Source organism: Megascapheus bottae, chromosome 1, assembly GCF_031878675.1.
Source record: "Megascapheus bottae isolate mThoBot1 chromosome 1, mThoBot2.hap1, whole genome shotgun sequence".
NCBI lineage: Eukaryota > Metazoa > Chordata > Mammalia > Rodentia > Geomyidae > Megascapheus > Megascapheus bottae.
Window position 1 is genome coordinate 103,103,162 of NC_143509.1, and position 6,281 is coordinate 103,109,442.

The 6,281-nt window shown below is 50.3% G+C and overlaps 1 pseudogene; it reads right to left on the bottom strand.

Moving 5' to 3' along the window:
- Positions 1–2,932: 2,932 nt before the first annotated feature.
- On the bottom strand, positions 2,933–3,236 carry LOC150069730 (ATP synthase F(0) complex subunit g, mitochondrial pseudogene; annotated as a pseudogene).
- Between the last annotated feature and the right edge of the window lie 3,045 nt (positions 3,237–6,281).

Genomic DNA, 6,281 nt, shown 5'->3' on the forward strand with positions numbered 1-6,281 from the left:
GAAAGGCACTGCATATTCTCTCCAGTGCAATCTTAGAGCAGAGGAGAGAATGGTTACTAGAAGTGGGGAGAATGGATAATAGATCCTAGAGTACCATGGGACAGAGGGGTGTGAGCCAGTGTGCAGTAGTTCCCAGAGGTCCCGCAGCTCTGTATGTGTTTTCTAGAGGGCTAGAAGATATGAGACATGGCTTTGGGCACAGAGATTTTGATGATGGGTCTGCTAATTATCCTGCCTTGATCATTGCATATTGTGTGTGTACATTGATTGTCTTACTGCAGCAGGTATTGTTGTTACATGTCTCTAAGAAGGGGGGCTGTGTGGACAGATTCCCACCCTCTGGTGTAGGAAGGGTGAATCACAACCCGGGAACTCATGATGAGCCTGGTGTGTGGGGCCAGGCCCCTCCCTGGGCCCTCTGAGTAACTCTGGGGAGAGGCTGGGAGCCTGAGTAAGCCAGCACGCAGGGTCCAAGAAGGATCCCAGGGGCCAGGGGCTCCCAGCCCGCTCAGCACACGGAGGGGCGAGGCAGCACGGCTCGGGAGCGTCCTGAACTGGGGAGGTGGGCTTGTCTCCTGAGACATCCAGGCAGCAGAGTGCGTGTGGGAGCCGGTGTGAGGCCTGAGTGAGGGCCATGGGGTGGGTGTGTGGTGAGTGTGATCATCGGTGAGTTCAGATACCCCAGCGTGTACGTGCGTGTGCAAACGTGACTGAACATTGGTGCCAGCGTGATCCGGTACTGCATGCCATTGCCTGCCCATGCTGGACAAATGTTCAGGTGCCTGGCTGGCAGTGCTCGGTGTGAGCCCTGGAGATGTCTGCGGGGTGACGGGGTGAGGCGGCTTCCTCCCTGGAGTATCTGGGTGTGATGGAGAACTGGGAAAACCCCTACCCACATCGTGTGGAAAAATATGCAACGTGAGTCAGGCGCTGGTGATTCATGCCTACAATCCTCACTACTCAGGAGGCTGAGATCTAAGGCCTCACTTAGGACTGGAAGCCAGGCTGGCAGGAAATCATGATCGCCAGTTTGCCAGCAAAATCTGTTGTACATGTGTGGAAGGCAAAGCCACCCTAGAAAGATGTGTTTACTTCTGTCTTTAGCTGTAGGAATTTCCTGAAAGGGAAAGCATGTGCAGTGGGTGTTTTCTGGAGGATGCCCTGGCCTCCCTCTCCCCTGGGGTTTTAGGCAGGCGACATTGCTAGAAACGGCACATGCTATGGAGCAGTTAGAGGCATGGGGAAATTGGGTTCCGTGTCTCTCTAAAGCTCCGCATCCTTCAGCACTGGAGAGTTTACATAGTAGTTATGAATTGCCCAAGGTCGGTTTGGGATTCAGACTATTATCTCAATCTTCGTATTGTATAGAGCCATTCATGTAGTCAGGGAGCAAATATTCTTAGAGATAAGTATGGTGTCATACAGAGTCACCTTGCATTTTTAAATGTTTGGATGAACCCAACTTGTAAGCTCTTTTCTCTTTATTCTTTCAGTGCTAATTAAATTTGTTTTCTTGGATAGTAAAGTGCATTTTTTTTTCTTTTTTGTGGATCATGGTGCTTGAACTTGGCCTGGGCACTGTCCTGCAGCCCTTCAGCTCAAGGCTACCGCCCTACCCCTGGAGCCACAGCCCCACTTCCTGTTTTCTAGAGATTAATTGGAGATAAGACTCTCACGTTCTGTAGTGCCCAGGTTGGCTTTGAACCATGGTCCTCAGATCTCAGACTCCTGAGTAGCTAGGATGACAGGCGTGAGCCAATATGCCCGTGCCCGGCTACACGTGCCCAACTACACGTCTGGCATCTTGTTGGTTAATTGGAGGAGTTTTTTTTTATTTGTTTGCTAGGACTGACTTTGAATCTTGATCCTCAGATTTCAGCCTCCTGAGTAGCTAGGAATACAGGTGTGAGCCACTGCGCCTGACCTACAGCAGTTTTGAAATTTATCTGTCCATTCTGGTCCTGTCCAGGCCCTTCTTCTTTTAAGATGATCTAATAAATGTCATCCCTTCCCCTCATATCATGTTTCTGCATAATGTTTTAAAATCTTTTTTGTTTGTTTGTTTTGGTAGGTCAGGGCCTAGGCGCTGTCCCTGAGCTCTTTTGTTCAGTCAAGGCAAGTCTTCTATCACCTTAAACCACTTCTTGTTTTCTGGTGGTTCATTGGAGATAAGAATCTCATGGACTGTTTCACCCGGGCTGGCTTTGAACCGCCATCCTCAGATCTCAGCCTCCTAAGTAGTTAGTATGAGCTACAAGCACCTCGCCTAAAATCCTTTCTTACTGAAACTTCCATCACATTGCAGCCTCGTTGATGAGTCAGTCCTGCCTCATGAAGCTTCCAAGGAAACACATGGAGGGGATCCTCAACGGAGTGGCTATTTCCAGCTCCGTCATGCTGCCTGTGATTCACTGTGCAAACATGGCAGCAGAGCCCCCTGAACAAGAAGAGGGGAGAAGCTGGTGTGGGCTAGGAGAGAGAGGCCCCTGGAAAGTGCTACCAGCTTTAGAGCACCAGCGGGTGACGTGTGGTTACATGCCTGCAGGAAGCTAGGGCACTTTCTTCATCTGTTGTGAACTGTGCTTGGGCTTTCCACACACCCCATGTTTGCAGGAGTCTCCAGCTGCCAAGAGCAAAGGCATCTACCTAATGTACCACCTGCCAGAGCCTGGGATGAAAGGTACACGGGTAATCCTACCACCCCACAGATGTCACCTTCTCCTCCCGCCAGCCTTCCCAGGGGCCGCCCCTTCCATAGAGCCTTATAGAGCTGACATCTTTGTGCCTTTGGACCTGGGAGTTTTTGTTTTGACTTTGCTTGGCTGGTTTTTTTTTTTTTTTTTGACTCATCTTATTTTATTCAGGTAGCACTTTGAGTATATGTCCAAGAACACTCAATAAATCAAATAAAATCAGATGTTAGGATTGGTCTTCAAATATCATAGCCAACAATGCTATGCTCACCTATGATTTCTCCAATATAAAACCACATCCACAGCTCAGTGGCCACCAAACCATTCAGCATAGCTTCCTTAACTGTAAGCTGTTTGAAGCTACCAGCTTGGGCACTATGGATTATTTTCTTAGGCTCTGAATCGCTGTGGGAATCTTGGCAGGGTACAAAGAAACCAGCTCAACCCTGGCTTGTGCCAAAATGTGTCCCGCTGAGGTTTAAGTCACAGTGGCCTTCATCAGAGTCAGGCCTTCTCCATGAGGTTGTGGATGAATTGGGCCATGGCTCCTGGATAGAGGGTTGTTCCCCAGATGGCTGGCTGAATGTCGGCCATCTAGTCTTTAGTGCTGTTCAGACATCTCCAGTGATGAGCCCTTCACCCCCTGTGTGATGGATGTTATGTGAGGGTGCTCCTGCCCCTTCCCTGTGCTCCTATGTTACGTTATGGTGGGCCGGAGTCTCCCTCTGAACCCAGCCTCTGCCATCCCTGAGGAGGGGCTGGCGCTGGGCCAGGGGCAGCGGGCAGGCTTGTGCCTTTTTTTTTCGAAAAATTCTTGATATTATTTTTATTGAAGAACTTATTAACGTTGATTTTTACATCATATTTCAAATGACACGTTTAACCAACAAGTATTCAGGAAGGGAATCTATATATAATCACTGGCACTTAGACTTTAGAACATAATCAAATTTAGGCTAAGGGTTTGTATGTCATAGATACATATTAATCTATGTAATAAAACATTATGTCTATGGAGTCATAGATTTTTATGTCTATATAGTTGTATTTATCTTTCCAGTACCATGTCCATAGCATTGGGTATGCAAATATTGAGTCCTCGCTCTTGTACTGTTTAGATCTAATAGCCATGTATTAAGGATACCATGCGCCTTTTGTTCCTTTGGTCTTGTCTCACTCAACATGATTTGCTCTAGATTCATCCACTTCTCTGCAAATGCAATGTTTGTTGGCTATGTAGAATTCCAGTGTGTGTGTGTGTGTGTGTGTGTGTGTGTGTGTGTGTGTGTGTATGTATGTATGTATATATATATATACCACATTTTCTGTATCCATTCATCTGCAGTAGGGCATCTGGATTGTTTCCATCGCCTGGCTATTGTGAATAGTGCAGAGATAAACATAACTGAGCAGGTGTCCTTATCATATCTTGGATTAGGCTTGTGCCTTTTAAGTGGCATTGTCGCACGGTGTGAAGGAGCTTTTCTGAGCCTGATGTACCACTTTGATTGGACTCTGTCTTCTCTTGCCAGTTTGGATCGACAGGGTAAGAGAATACTGTGCACTCTGTGGAGTCAGATATGGGTCTGAAATGCATTTTCTGTGTAACAATGTGATGCTTCACAGTGATGTGGCTGAGGCCGTTGTCTGCTCGCCTTTCCTAAAAGATGCCATCTGCTCATGGCAAGAATAGGCCAGGAGATGCAGGTGCCTCCAGGGAAGCAGCTGTGGCAGTGGCAGGCGCTAATGAGCAGGCATAAGGGACACTTCCCAGCCAGTGCTCCCTCTGAAGCCATTGCAGCCAGCAGCCATCTCGGGAACAGAAGGGCCCTTTCTCCAGCCCGGGACAGCTCAGGGCCCTTTTGCGTCCTTGCTCGGGACCCAGGCTGCTGTGGAGAAGGCCCTGCATCCCTCATTGCCCACGGCTTATGCTGGACGATGCCTAGGACTCTGGGGCTGGCCCTGCTGGTTTGGGCCAGTGCTGTGGGCCTGAGCCAGGCAAGCAGCTTCACAGGTGAGGGGCCTGGGGGTGAGGCTGGAGTGGGGGTCCAGGTCAGGGTGCCCTGGGAATGGGTCTCATAAGGATGGTACCTATGGGGCCCCGGGCAGGCCAGGACACAGTTGCTCCATCACTGTGCGCAGTGGTAGCCACGGAGGCGGGCAGAGCTGGGGGCCTGGCAGCCATGGAGGCAGGCAGAGCTAGGGGCCTCTTTGGAAAGAGGTCTCCTCCAACGTGAGTGTGAACTGGGAGTGGAAGGGGTCCCAGGGGCTCAGACACCGACCGCCAGGTGGCTGTGTTGGGTGGGGCCGGGAGCTCGGTAGATGACTCAGGACCACACTGCAGATAGTGAGCTCCAGGAGGAGATAGGGAACGAGGGTGCTGGAGGTTCTGGCTTACAGATGGGGACAGGTGGCAGAATGGTTGGGTCTCTCCCTGGCTAAATGCGTCTCGGGAATGAGGGGCATTGCACGTGCTGTCCCAAGTGTTAGCAGCCAGGAGTGCCAGGTAGAAAGTGTGTAGTTGGCAAGGTTGCCATGGAAACCACGGGGTGGGGGCTGGGTGCAGCTCAGGGGCTCAACACCTGCTGAGCCTGCTGACCCTCCAGATTCCAAAGAATTCAAATGGAAAGCCTTTCCCTTCCTCTTGGGATCTGCCATATTCCATCAAGAATTTAAAGAGATATCCTATTCCTGTAGTCACCTTGGTTTAAAAAACTTAAAGCAATGATTTTTTTTCCACCTAGAATGGATTTTACTTTGAGTTTTCCCCCCGTATCTTTTGAGTTAGATGTGTGAAATCAAGCCGCTCAGGGGCAGGACAGGTGGGGACCCTGGGGGAATTGTGAGCCCTTGTGGTGGGCCGGACTCAGTGGTGTGGAGCTCAGGCTCCTGTCTTGGGGGCCCAGTGCCATCCCCACAGGTGGGATTTTGCCTGCTTGCTTCTGTGACAACAGGACAAGGCTGGAGTATTAGGGGGCATCCTGGCTTGTGGAAGGTGTTGCTCACCTTCACAGAGGGAGCCCTGGTGCCCTGTGGAGGGGAGCAGAGGCCCTGGGGTCCTAGGTGAGCATCTGTGAAATGGGAGAGAATACTCAGCATCCTGATTTCCCCACTTCCTACTGGACGATGCCTGAAGGAGTTGTTGACTGGCAGAGCCTGCTAGAAGGTTCCACTCTGCCTCTGCCAAGAAGAAGGCTTGGAGCTGCCATGGCAGCCTCTGTAGAGGGTGAAAACAAAACACAACAAACACCTACTAGGCTTCCCTGGAGAGGTGTGTGTGTGTGTGTGTGTGTGTGTGTGTGTGTGTGTGTGCTCGCGTGCTCGCGCATGTTCCCCTGTGGGTGTGAGGAGGCGGCTCTGCTCTAGATCCTGTAATGATCAGATGGAACCAGCTGTCTCTCTGGAGACCAGGGACCGGGCCTTCATTCGCATGGCTGACAGCTCATCTGAGGTTAAGTTGAGCAACTCCCATCTGTCTCATTAGCTTCTTGCAGGACACTGGGCTTGTTCAGTGTGGTCACAGAATGAATCTCAAATCCTCCTGCTATTTTGTACAGTTCTTCATCCAAGTCACATCTAAATCCTAGC